This window comes from Ochotona princeps, chromosome 23, assembly GCF_030435755.1.
Source record: "Ochotona princeps isolate mOchPri1 chromosome 23, mOchPri1.hap1, whole genome shotgun sequence".
Taxonomy (NCBI): domain Eukaryota; kingdom Metazoa; phylum Chordata; class Mammalia; order Lagomorpha; family Ochotonidae; genus Ochotona; species Ochotona princeps.
Window position 1 is genome coordinate 26,902,247 of NC_080854.1, and position 14,302 is coordinate 26,916,548.

A 14,302-nucleotide genomic window follows, 5' to 3' on the forward strand; every position below is an offset into this window, starting at 1 on the left:
GTAAGTAGAGCATCAGCCTCTTAACCCAGCACAACAGAGACGCGGTTGCCCAAGTACGGCTTAACCCGTTGCATCACGCTTCCTGCCTCTTACAAAGCCGTTTATGAGTCTATAAAGAAACTTTGTAGGTACCTATACTTGTGGTAGAAAACAGTTTTAGCAGTTGCCTATGTACAATGAATTTAAACGGTACTTTTGCAAATGAAAGGAAGAAGACCTTTAAAATAAAAATCATTTTTAAGGCTTGGCAATACTGTGCATTCCCTGGGATTAGCAAAAATAACTTCAAATTGGGTAATAAAAAGCTTGGCTGAAATTTGGATTCGCACAGAACAGTCTTTCCCTTCAGTCAGGTTTCAGTGGGAGATTAAATGCAGGCAACACTTGGGATTTACAGCTTTTATGCCTAGATATTTACCTTAAACTCTGATAACATACTTTGTTTGGTTCCTTTTTTCCCCACTTTACATACTCCACTTTATCTCAGTGTTGAGAAGCTTTTTTAATATACAGTTGTATTTAAAGACACACATAACCTGGAAGAAATAGAGCCTGTCAATTTTCGGTTTGGTTTCTTCGCCTCTAAAAAAACAGGCAAGGCCTCCATGCAGAATTCTTTTAGCTTTCCTAACCATTGCAATCTACCCAGCCTATACTTGGGGAGTAAAACATCGGACGGAAGATCTTCCTCTCTGTCTCTCCTCCTCTTTGTATATCTGACTTTGTAATAAACTGAATAAATCTTAAAAAAAAAAAATCTACCTAGCCTTCAGCATATATACAGCGTGTTTTCCCTGTTCTTTTTCTTCTTTCAATTATATATGAACAAAATGATATTAGCATGTTGCCCACCCTTTACACTTCACATTTATAATTATTTTATAACTATCTACATTTTATCACCATGCATTAAGACTGCCATTTTTCATACTGTGAAATTTCCATTTTTGTTTTGTTTTTCCAAACATGAAGTTCATCTCTATCAAGTATGGATAATAAAGCTGCCTAGACAAGCTCATATGTGATGGAAATTCATTTCTTTTCAGAGGAAAACAAATGCCTAGGAAATGCAATCTCACATAATCTCTAAAAATAGTCATTTTTCCTTTGAAGGATCAAGCAAACTATTGGCATTAGCTGGTACTTTAGTTATTTGCTCACTGTGACTCAGTGAACCAATAAAAGGCGAACCATATTCCCAGCCTGGATTTGTATACAACCATAACTAAAACTCCTTTGACAAGGATTGATCTAGTAACCAGTATCTTCCTCATCATGCCATTTCTAGAAGTATGAAAAAGAGTTCTCTGTACCAGGGCTTGTGCTTTGTTTTACCCTAAGTGTTGTATCCTGTGCAGAGGGGATCCTAACAAGTACATCTTGCAGTTTTAGTGATATGGGCATGTTCACATGATTTGGGGACAAATTCAAAGGAAGCGGTATTCTCCATTATAGCATCAATAAGTCCAGCACTCTAGAAATTTGAAATTAACTTGAAATAATTATCTTTCCCGAAAAAAAATAGCATTTCATATGATGGCAATGTTTAAAAATTGTAAGTTGCTGTTTTATTTTTTTCAAGATCAACTTGAATTATAAATTCACAGGGGCACAGGTAAAATCAGTATCAGCAATGAATGTACTTGGATTCTATCTGCTCTTTTTCTCAAACTTGGAATTTTGGCATTACATTGAAAAAGGTGGTGGCAAATTCTGCAAGGAGCAAACACAAAGTTCCATCTGAACAGTAACATTCCGCATGTGCTACTTATGTTCTACAGACGATTTACAGGTTACAGACATGCTGTGACCTTTCTCTGCCAATTGAAAACAGACTAAGCAGAACTGATTAACCAGCCCTAAAAACACTGTGTTTTTCCTCTCTTGAGGGGGTCTTTGAGAAAACTGCCCTCCCTGAGTCCTCCCACTTCATTTGCTTGTAAATCACTGAGCCCGAAGAGGTCTTCAACTTCCCCACCCCAGCTGAAGCCCCGCAGCGCCATCCACGGTAACATCCTCTTATTTGATGGACGTCTCTTATTAATCACAAACGCTGAATGGAGACCAATCAGAAGGAAGAGTTTCCTTGGCTTCAGCTCCCTGCCTGTCTGAGTTAAAAGTGATGCTGGAGAGAGAGGCTCACTGAGACGCGTGAAGATTCAGCTGCGAAGATACTATAAAAAGAGCAGAGCAGGAATGAGGCAGAATCGGCAGCGGGGTTGTCGGTGCTGAGCCGGGCGAAACTCAGGTCCATTACTAAACCAGGTAAATGTTATTTACTTTGCCTGACAATATAAGCTGTTCCATTTTTGCTTTATTACCATGAAATAGTACAAATGTTGCTTTTCTCTTAGTCATTATATTTTGCTCTTTCTCTCAACATTTGGAAGCAGGTAAGAGCACATTTTAAATAAAATATTCAAATGTTCAGTGTCTAGATATGTAACATTTGCTTCTTATTTTACTTTTACAAACTGGTATTTATCAATCTCTTATTACTGTCTCCAAATCTGCAGAGAATTACATACAAAGAGCTATATGCAAAAATAACAATACTGTATGCAAAAATAACAAATTCTACTAGTTGATCATATGGCTTTCAGTTATTTACATATAAATATATGCTTGTGTTATATCAGTTATATTAATTTGAAATCGACTCGTACTTCTATCATAACTTTTGTTTCAATTATTTGTCAAAACTATTAAAAAATGAAGGCACCTTTATACATAATGCAATTAAAAGTGACTTTTGAATTTTAAACATGAAGCAATGAATACACAGTAAAAATATCACACATATAACTGGGTTTAAGAATAAAACTGTTGATTTCATTTGCTAAAGCATGTAGTGTATGTTTCTCAGGCCAACATTCTTCATCTGTTAGTCTGTTGTCTCTAATTGCATTCTGTTTTCCTCAATGTATTTAAATGCAATGAAAACGGTTTAAAACCCACAGGGAAATGAGAGAGTTCGAAAAGGAAAATGATTATTTCTAAAATACGAAGTGCTATGGAATATGCATCAATATGATGGAGTAGTGTCATTTTTTTTTCAAATCTACCTTCGTTCACATCACCTATTTGCAATCAATAATCTCAAAAATTCCTTGATGAATGTTCAGGATAAAGTTACTATTCTGACAAATTTACAGTTAGGTATTGATAACAGGACAAAGTTCTCAAAATCTGTTAAATGACAAATGTACAATAAAAGCAAAGTTATTAACAGTAGATAAGTTTACATCTGTTTGTATGATCAACTCTTTGAAGGACCACAACGTTGTGTAGCTTTGAGCAGAAATGGGTGGTGTTTGGAAGGTTTGCTGTCATTTAATATTTTTGCTGCAGATCTGACATTCCAGATGTTTTACAAGGTTTCTCAGATCTATGTATCATGAAGAATGATGATTGTGTGACATCAAAATATGGGGAACTTTGGTAGGACAGGAAGGATTCTTCTTTTGGGTTCCTTTGCTTTATTCATGAACTTGGCCCTGTCCCCATCATTACCCACAGCTGGTTAAGGAGGAATTTGATCATTCAATGCTCTTAATTTGGGGAATAAGCCATCTCTCAGGACAAGTTGGATCCTATTTTCAGAAGCAGACACTGCTGCACCACCTAGGCAAGGCTAGCTGAGCATAGAAACTATTTGTGTAACTATGAAAATGGCTAATACAAGTTTTGATAGTTAATCTGTTGACAGATACAGAAATAAAATAGCATTCATTATAGCACATAGCACCAAAGAACTTGGAGAGAATAAGAGCAGTAAAAATCTGCAGTCTTGCCACCAGGCATATTCTCAGTTCAACTAAGTTTTCTTAATGGAAAGATAAAGAAATAGTGTATGGATACAATAGATAGAGCAGACGTGTTGATATATAATCAGATTTATACTTACGAGTTTTAACAGTGAGAAAGCTTAAGACAAAGTGTATATCATGAAAAATCTAACTCTGGAAATGTTAAACGGAGCAATTTTTTTTTAGAGAGAACAAATAGCAATAATAATCAGTTAAAGCAATTCATTGATTTCATATCAGATAAATTTGGTAGCTTGATTAAGGCAAATTTCATATATAAACAATTTTATTCTATAGAAGGAAAACTCAATTTTGCTTTAGTTTGTAATTTGGGAGTTCAGCACATTTAAAATGATTTATATAATTATGAGACCGTAGTTGCAGTCATAAAACTGTGGAAATGAAAGTCTCTTGTAGTCTTTTCCCATTTGTAAAAAGATAACAATATCACAGTTGCTTTTGCCATTTTATTTCTAAATGTTACATTGCTTTGACTTGAGTGTGTGTTGTATCAGAACCTTTTCTGAATGTCACTTTGCATGATCAGATATAAATTGATATTTTTGTTTTAACCCCTGTATACCAAAAGCTTAGCCAATGCAATGTCTTTACATTGGACATATACTAAGTGAAAATTAAAACTAGCAATATTTCGGGGCCTATTTTTCCCTGCTGGTTTGTTTCTCTTTGGATATCAGCTCTGAAATTGATACTGTATGAAGCAGATGTTCCTTTAGCAGAACAACAGCTACAAAATATAAGCTTTAGAACACTTTGGAGAACACTTAAATTTACAAAATATGTGGTCCTGTGGAAATATATAATAATATTTAAGGAACACGTATATTTGTGTTATGAATAAATATTGCTATAACTTTTTCTCCAGGAATATGAATAGCCCAGATAGATCACTAGAATTAATATACATGCTGCCTTGTAAGACCGATGCTTTTCATTGTAATACATGCATATTTAAATATTAAGGTAGAAATGATATTTTATTTGTAAAAGAAAGTATGATACTTTTAAAAATAATGCAACAGTTTATATATACTTCCAATTTCAATGTCAGCATAGAGTGTGCAGTAGGTTTGCTTATTGAGGTAGTATTTTGTAATAAAGTCTCAGGCTAGAATCTTAAGTATTTCATGACTTCATTATCTTCTCAAATTTAGATTCTCTTAAAGAAGAAATAAGAATGCTAAACACAATCAGAAGGACATGAGTTATAAAAGAACTTCATGGGTTAACAATTATAACTTCATCAATATGATGACATTTGTTGTACAAAATGAAGTATTCTCTAAGATAAAAAGACTTTTTCCCAACATTTTACATATTTGTTCATAGAAACTACTTGTCTCGCCACAAATATCCTAACATACCATGTTACTATACCTTATTTATGTATTTCTGTGAAATTTCACAGCTGTAGAAAAGCAGTTTTGACTCCTCAGAACTCTAATCCTATAATTAAGAAATTACACAGAGGGTGATCAGAATGTATGTCCAATGCCGTCATACTGTACACAAACAACTACCATGTTACTGGAAATGTATCAGTTAAAATTATGAAAATGAAATTAGAAAGCTGGATGAGGTACATAGATTGGCTAGATGGATGGAGAGAGAGAGAGAGAGAGAGAGAGAGAGAGAGAGAGAGAGAGAGAGATTGGATAGATGACAATAATTCCTATATGGTTTACATATCCAAAAAAGCTTTTTCACTTATGAGGCACTTCAATGTCTTTGCCTAGAGCTACCATTATCCTCATTATTAAAAGATGGCAATGAACACACAATGAGGAAAGTATCATTATAGAACTTTAATACATTTCCGTACTGATCCTAACATATTAATGTACTTTTCTCTAAATTTAGCACTGGTAAGAGCTGGTCTAATAGTCACATTACAAATGCAAATTGCCGGAATGAATGTAAAGGTTCTGGAATCTATCCAATAAATTTCATATTAGTGCTACTAAGAAACAGATTCCAAAACATAAGTCATGATAATGGAACTTACTAACTACAAAGGTAAAATGGGGGCAGGAGGTGGTAGTGTTTTTATTAATTACGGTCTGTGGGGGTGGGAAAGTGAGGAATACTTTTGTTTGTTTATTGATTGATCGGTTGACTGATTTACTTGTAGATGAGTGATGGGTGAGAGCTGGATGTTTCCTTAAGATCAAGTTCAAGTCTTTTCTTTTGTTGTCTTAATTTAATACCATTAAAGGGAGAAATGAGAACTCTCCTAACTTCTATTGCCTTTGTTATGCATAACTCTACTTTCTAATTAACCAGTGATGCACAGTATCCACTGTTAAGAATGGATAGATGGTCTGTTCCCCTTTGAGCTCTAAAAAGCATGAATGACTTCATTTTGTTATTTGCACTAAATAGATATTTCAAGTTATAATAGAAACAATAGTAGCTATAGTTGCTAAATTATGAGTCGGAAATTTTAATATGTTCCTAGATGTTTTGAAATAATATCTATCTACAGAACTTTAAAAGATTTGAGAGGAAGAAAGAGGAACTCTTTCCAAGCACTGATTCCCTAATTGGCCCAACTAGCCCAATCTGGGCCAGGCTGAAACCATAACACCATCATCATCTCCCACATGGGTGGTGGGAAGGCAAGTATTTGGGCCATCTTTGACTGCACACAGGATCTTTAACAGGAAGCTGGATTAGAAATGGAAGTACAGGACCAAAATAGACAACATATTCAATGAGAGAAAGAGTCTCCTTTATGCCCATCCTATCTCCACATTGACCAAGCTAAAGTCAGGATTTAGAAACTCTACCAAGGTTTCAGCAGGAAGCTGCAACTGAGAACTAGAGCCAGGCCTTGGCAAGCTCTTCACTAGTGTCTTCACTGCTAGACCAAAGCACCTCCCCACTGGCTATCTTTATTTAATTTTATTGTGGAACCGGTACATTAAATGTCTACTTAATTATGGGTGAAGAAGCACCTGACATTCTGGGGTGATACTTTACAGGGAAATTAGAAAAGGTGAATCTGGAAGCAAGTTTCAGTGATCAACTAAACACTCAGGCATCATGAGATTCATTAAAAGGATGTAGTGCATGCTGAAAATGGTTGAAATTTGAATGCTTGTGTTCTATTTTTATCTCATCTTGAAATCAGTACAGATTATCTAGAATTATATATTAGAACCCCACTAAACTGATTGCTTAGAATTTATTGCAAGTGAATGAAAATCTTTGAGTATATTAATCATGAGTGAAAGTCTTGTAAGTCAGTGGTAGTAAATTTTCACAGTATTACACATCATTGCGTATTTTTATGCCAGAAATTTGACTTCCCGTTTCTATTACTTTTATGATTTTCCCTTTACTTTAGATTTAATTATTTCATGACTGCAAAGTCAATGTCATCCTTCCCTTTAACATTAGTAGAGCTCGTACAGTAATGGGCTATTTGAATGAACACTTTACTGTGCTTGGGAAAATATATTTCAACAAAAATAATAATTGTGCACATATTATTCAATGACATTAACATTGATATGTATGGTTAATTTTCATTATGCCCACAATTTATAAAATCACTTAAACTTTACCATACACTTACGAACTTTATAATTTGCATTATTTATTAATTAATTTTTCTGTAGTCAGTTATTACTGCCAAATACTTGCTAATTTCTTCTGTGCATAGGATATTTTTTTCCTGGGCATTGAAGCTACTCTAATGAGTGTGATAGAAGAGAATAGAAGAGAATGATCACAAGAAGATATTTCCTAGTGGAATGATACAAATAATAAGATGACTAGGTATTGAAAAGAGTTGTAGAAACAATGGCGTAAGGATTAGGGCTGCAGAAGTGTGGGCCTGTATGACGTAGCGGTGCAATTTCTTTGAGACTTTGCTGTTTGATTTGAGTAGTAATAAAGAGCAGGAAGTGTGAGAAATGTCTGTCATTTCAGATAGAAGAAATGGCAGGTGCAAAAGCACGAATGTGTGGCTATAATTAATTTATAAACCTCACATTGTTATTTTCTATAGTGATTAGAAATATGAAAGCTCAGAAGCACAATTTGAAATGGATGTTTTCCATTTTTCATGTCAGTGTCTTAATAACTCACATTGCATTCTTTTTTTCTTATTGCATTCAACTAGTGGTCTGAATGCAAAAATAGTATTCATGTACTTGATTTTTATGGTTTTATTAGCTTTCACTGTTTTTCCAAGTTTGGGATTTCAAACAATCATTGTGAAATATTAAATTGAGTGTAAAACACAATTCTCAAGTTTCTCCCAGTTATTAGCAAAAAAAAAAAAAAAAGAATCCTTCTAACGGGCATAATGTGGCATAATGTTGGATATTGTTGTTCAGATTATACGAATGCATATATCTGTATTTCCATATTTTTATCTGAGGAGAGAGATGGTTCATTTCACAACTCTAGAATACAGGCTACTCCTAGAGCAATGAGACCACTTACGCTGGATGATTAGAACGATTTCTCACTCCCAGAAGCACTAGGGACCCCAGTACCTGATGCTGACGTATCCCCAAGTGCCACCAGAGACGAAGTCCCTTTCCTTTAAGGTTCTGCCTTAAGCACAAATCAGTATTTCTGCCATGGCTTCCAGAAGAAAAGGCTTCATTACTCACAGCCATTCGACTTCCAAGAATATGTTTTCTTTCCAGTTTCTTTCTCATGATTGGATATTGTATCAAGTCTAAAAATATCATTAATTTTAGAACATTTTGGCTTCTCACTTTCCCACTTATTGGCTTATTCTCTTTGTAATGCCTAATTAAATTTTCTGGTTTACTTATATGAATATAATGTGTGTTTCTTTTCACTAAATTTTGAGATGGTACTCTTGTTGGTATCCAATTGTTTTTCTAGTCATTCTTGATTATCCAGTGTCATTTTCATTTTGCACTCCTTGATCTAAAATGCATTTTCTAAAAAAAAAAAAAAAAAAAAAAAAGCAACTTTGGAGCTCTTGAGAAAGTCCTGGTCAGGACACTCTTCTTTAAAATTAGCTGTCAGCAAGAAACTCAATGTACATGGAGCATTCTGTACCACTTATGCAATTAAGTAATTAAGATGATAAAAACACTTCCCTAAGTAATACTTAGGTAATATATGCTCGACACCCTATAACACTTTGGTACATATTTTGATTAAAATGTTATACAAAAATTTAAAAATGCCATTTCATTCACTGCATTGGTTGAGCCTAACTTCTTGTACAAATCTTGCTGCAAGAATAGGATGAGTCATCTACACGTCCTACTTGGACTAGGAAGAAATGACCCATGCTACTAACCTCTCCTGTCTCCAAGAACTAAAGTGGATTTGTTGAACTGATTTCAATCCCACGCATGATGAAGCTACACTTCAGTCTGATAAACAATGCAGAGCAATGAACAGAGGGCAAAAGGCAAGTGAGTGGCAGATTCTGTTGGCTAGCACTGTAGACCTTAATCCTTTCATTTAGAACATGATGGCTAAGAAGTCTAAGGGCTCCCTTAATTCAGTCATTCTTTATTATTCATGGTTTCCATTTTCATAGGCTGAGGTTTTTCCTCTTCTACCCTCCCCCATCTCTCTCCTTCACTGTCGACCACCCCCATATTATTACCATATTATCAGCAACAGTCACAAGTTCATCATCTTGTTATTTCATAGTCATTTGAAAATTGTCTTCAAAATTCTGGATGTTGGGCCTGGAGTGGTAGCCTAGCCGTTAAAGTCCTCACCTTGCACACACCGGGAACCCATATGAATGCTAGTTTGTATCTCAGCTGTTCCACTTCCCATCCAGATCCCTGTGTGTGGCCTGGGGAAGCAGTCAAGAATAGCCCAAAGCCTGGGGACCCTGCACCTGTGCAGGAGACCTGGAGGAAGCTCCTGGCTTTGAATCAGCTCAGCTTCAGCCATTACAGCCACTTGGGGAGTGAAAACATTGGATGGAAGAGTTTTCTGTCTCTCCTTCTCTCTATAACTATGACTTTAAAGGAAAGGGAAGGGAAGGGAAGGGAAGGGAAGGGAAGGGAAGGGAAGGGAAAGAATTCTGAATAACATGTTTACATACATGAGCCTCTTTGGGCCTTTGCTGAGATGTGAGTTTCTCTGTTTTGTTGTCTTGTATAGAGTCAGATCTATTGTGTCTGTTCCACTGATCTTCATATTGGACAAAATTCTCCACAGTGATATTGTAGTTTCTATGTACAAGAAGAATGCAAATTTACTTTTGTAATTTTTAAGCACATTCAAACAGTCATTCATTTAATTATATTGGTACTGTGCTTCATCTATTCTGTCAGTACTTCATATCTATTATTATCTGGTCACTAATTTAAATATCATCTACTTTTTAAAATGATTAGTTTCATTCTGCAGTTTAAAATCATATCTTGTATAATAACTACTGAAATTCAGTAACTCAACTAACTTAAATTCACGATTTTTCTGCAGGTTGATAGAGTATAATTTTTCACTACATATGCTGATTATTCTGTATTTTATCAAGGCATTGCATGATACAGACACATTCATTAACTTGAGAGAAAAGAAGTACTCTCTCCTGCCGGTTCACTCTGAGTGACCACCAAGTCTGCGGCTAGGCAAGAGTGACAAGAATGCATTGAACATCTTTCATATGTGAAATGGGGACCTAATTTCTAGAAATATCACTGAGCTGATAGAGGTCAATGTCTTAAATCAGGAGCTGGAGCAGAAATCTGACTGACTTTGCTGCCCAGCAGAAGCATCGTAACTGCCAGGCTAAATGCCCACTCCCTGGAGAAAGTTCTTAACACAAGTGGTAAAGCTGCAGGACAAAATTGTAAAAGTCAGTTGGATAATTTCAAAGATTAATATAGGATACTTTAAAGAATAAAATGAATATCAAATAAACATTTTTTAAAGTCCTCAAATTTTAAAGGCAGTATAAGATCATGTATCTTTGTGGGTTTTTTTTAAAGATTTTTTTTTTTTTATTGGAAAGTCAGATATACATAGAGGAGAAGAGACAGAGAGGAAGATCTTCCATCTGATGATTCACTCTCCAAGTGACCGCTGCAGCCAGTGCTGTGCTGATCTGAAGCCAGGAGCCAGGAACCTCCTCCAGGTCTCCCACGCGGGTGCAGGGTCCCAAGGTTTTGGGCCATCCTCGACTGCTTTCCCAGGCCACAAGCAGGGAGCTGGATGGGAAGTGGAGCTGCCGGGATTAGAACCGGCATCCATATGGCATCCTGGCACGTTCAGGGCGAGGACTTTAGCTGCTACGCCATGCCGCCAGGCCCAGATCATGTATCTTTGATCATTTCAGTATCTTCCATAATTATTTTATTGGTTGTCACTTAATTGATTGATTCATTTAAAAAGTACAAAAAAATTGCTTATCTCTCAGTCATTTTGGCTATTAAAATTATTAGGTAATCCTGACAAAATCTCTGTTCCTAACTATGTTTCATCTGTAGTACTACATGTGTGAGTAATAAGAACAGCAGTTGAATGTGAGCTAACTTCTCCCAAATCACTCGAGAGTAAAGCCTTCCGTTGCAATGTATTGTCATAGACAAGCCTAACGGTAACTGAAGTGTGTGATAATCAAGGAATCATTAGCTTTTGCAGACTATTTACATGGAAAATAACTACTTATATGTAAATTATCTTGTCTCTGTGATTTCATACCAGAGTTAAAGATTTATTTCTGAGGTTTTTAAAAAGGGTATTAATGTATTCAGTAATTAAATCTATTCCATTTAAAAATACCATTGCACAGCTACGTTCTACGGAGTCTATTTTCCATGGCAATGAAGCTTTATTTATAATATTACCTTTCCCATGTCCATGTGAAAAATAGAAAATAACTGTTGTATAAAACAATACTTGATTTTTCTGTTAATGATATTGCTAAGGCTGGGACCGTGGTTGCCCTTGAATCTGGCACCTTAGGCCACCCAGCCATCTCGACACCCAACCTACTGTATAAGCACTGGTTCAAATACCAGCTGTTCCTGTCCTGATGAAGCTGGACACCCTACAAGGAGCTCCTGGTTTCCTGTAGGGAAAGAGTACTTCCTTTCTCTCAAAGTAACCAATGTGCCCATATCATGCAATCCTTGACCAAATATAGAATAATCAGCATATGTAGTGAAAAATTACACTCTATCAACCTGCAGACCTCAGGCTGGCCCAGTTCTGGCCACCAGTTGTAGCCATAGGAAGAGTGAAATAATAGGTGAGAAATCTCTCTTTCTCCTTCTTTCTCTCCTTCCCTCTCTCTCTCTGTAACTCTTTCAAATAAATAAGTATTAAAGGAAAGATTGTTAAAGGTCAGTAGGCCCTTGTAAATACCCAATCTGCAATTTATATAAAGTTTTTTTATTTTACAATACTTTTAAGGGTATTCACATACAGGAAGAGAATCTCATTATTATATTTTTATGTCTGTGACTGTACAAAAATTCATTTGATTCTAGTCACCTGAGGCTTATGTGAGTCCTACCTTTCCTTTGTCAGAAGGAATTTTACTTCTTATTCTTTCCAAGATTTACAACATATTTTTATGATTGTATGATGGTTGCATTTTTTTTTCCTGAGCAAACATGAGCTTTAGGCCACAAGCTTTGCACTTTCCATTAGCATGTCAATGTCATTAGGCTGACATCCTGTTAAATGTACATCTCAACACAGTGTGCGGTTCCCATGTGAGACTGCTTAAAAACATCATTCACGCCACGGAACTGCTCAGCACGATGTTTCAGCTCCCTCTTTTGGACGGCCTGCAGCACAGTAGGAAGAGTGGAAGCTGCTCTATTCTGCATTCACATGCTCTGGTACTTAATAATACTGAAACTAATACTTATGCCATTATTTAACTCTACAAAAGTGATCATTTTAATCGGTTTTCCATAGAAAATAAAGCAAGCCTACATCTGAGCATTGCTTTACTGTTGAAATCGCAGTTATTTGCTCCTTTTAAAGTTAAGGATGCCAAGTTTCTAGCATGTATTTATTCATTTAAATATATACCTGAATGAATTAATAGATAATTTTAACGAGTATTTTGGATGCATATTCTTTAAACGCAGTATTAAACTCAATTAATCCATAAACTAAACACTAGTTACTCTAGCAGCAAAAGTTCAAGCTATTTAACGTCATGTACTAATGCATTTTATGAACTGATATTTTGTATGTTCTGAGTAGCACTATTGACAGCGGTGACTCTTAAATGCTAAATAGAATTTCATTAAGAAAGACAACTTTGAAAAGTAGTGAAATTTCTTAGCAAAGCTGTGGTGTACACTGTTTTCAAATTGTATAAGTATGACATCTTGCAATATAAACATTTAGTAAATAATTCTTGGCATTGTAGTGAATGAGGTCAAGCCACTGCTTGAGATATCCACACTCGTTGTCATAGTGCCGGGTCAAGGCCTGAAAACGCTGCCCTGATATGATTCCCTCCTCTTGGACCTGGGGACGCAGGCAATGACTCAAGTGCTTGAGCCCTACTACCCTTGTGGGAAACTTGGATAGAGTTTCTGGCTCCTGGCTTCAGACTGAGCAAGCCCCAGTGTTGTGGTCATTTGGGGAGCAAACCAGCAAATGGAAAATCCCACCCTCTCTCTCTCTCTCCTTGTCTCTCTCTCACTCTCTCTCTCTTTCTTTCTCTCTTTCTCTGTCTCCTTCTCTGTCTTTCTCCCTCCCTCCCTTGTCACTCTGCCTTAAAGAAATAATAATAAAAATTAGCTTGATAATATTCTGTGTTTACATACCTACACACTATATATAATTTATATTTGATAGCTTGGTAACAGGCGTATTCTTCGGAGCTGAATGTTGAAGACAAAATTTTTTTGGCTTTATTGAATATATTTCTTTTATTATTTCCTATCTCTAATGCTTAATGATGCTATTTAAAGAGCAGACAGGTGTGGCTTTTGTAAATTCGTAACGAGAAAAGGGGAAAGTTGACTGCTTTTATTATGTGGCAGAGCTTAATGAGATTCCTGCAAGGAAGCATCCACTTTGTAAGGAATTTCAACAAGGCCTGACTTCAGGAAATGAGCACGGGTGTTTTTTACCTCTTAGATTACAACTTATGCTAAAGAAAAGATGTGCCCCAAGTAAAAGAGACCTTGAAAACATGATTATTTTGAAGGAATATAGTAAGCTCCCTCTCCCAATGACCTATTAACTTTACCTTGAAAATAAGATATTAGACTTTCTACCATTACCTATACCTAAAATGCCTTAAGAGATTTAAGTAGCAGAATGTCGAACTTTGTGACTGCTGCTGAAGGATTGTACTATTGTAATAATATCGGGGAAGCAGTGGTTGGGGAGGACAGGGTTGGAGCAATGGGAGGTGAGAAGGAATCCTTCTACCTATAAAACCGTATCACAGAAAATAATATTAATGAGAATGAAGTAATGTTTCAGTCCTGAATTTCTTTGTGCAGTAATTTTAATTCAATTTTAACTAT

General features: G+C 35.8%; 1 protein-coding gene across 1 annotated transcript in view; it reads left to right on the forward strand.

Moving 5' to 3' along the window:
- Positions 1–2,141: 2,141 nt before the first annotated feature.
- Positions 2,142–14,302, forward strand: part of CDH9 (cadherin 9) — a 64,218-nt gene continuing 52,057 nt past the window's right edge. The window contains exon 1 of the mRNA XM_004583630.4: positions 2,142–2,265. The gene's annotated coding sequence lies outside the window, so the exon portion shown is untranslated. The remainder of the gene's footprint in view (positions 2,266–14,302) is intronic.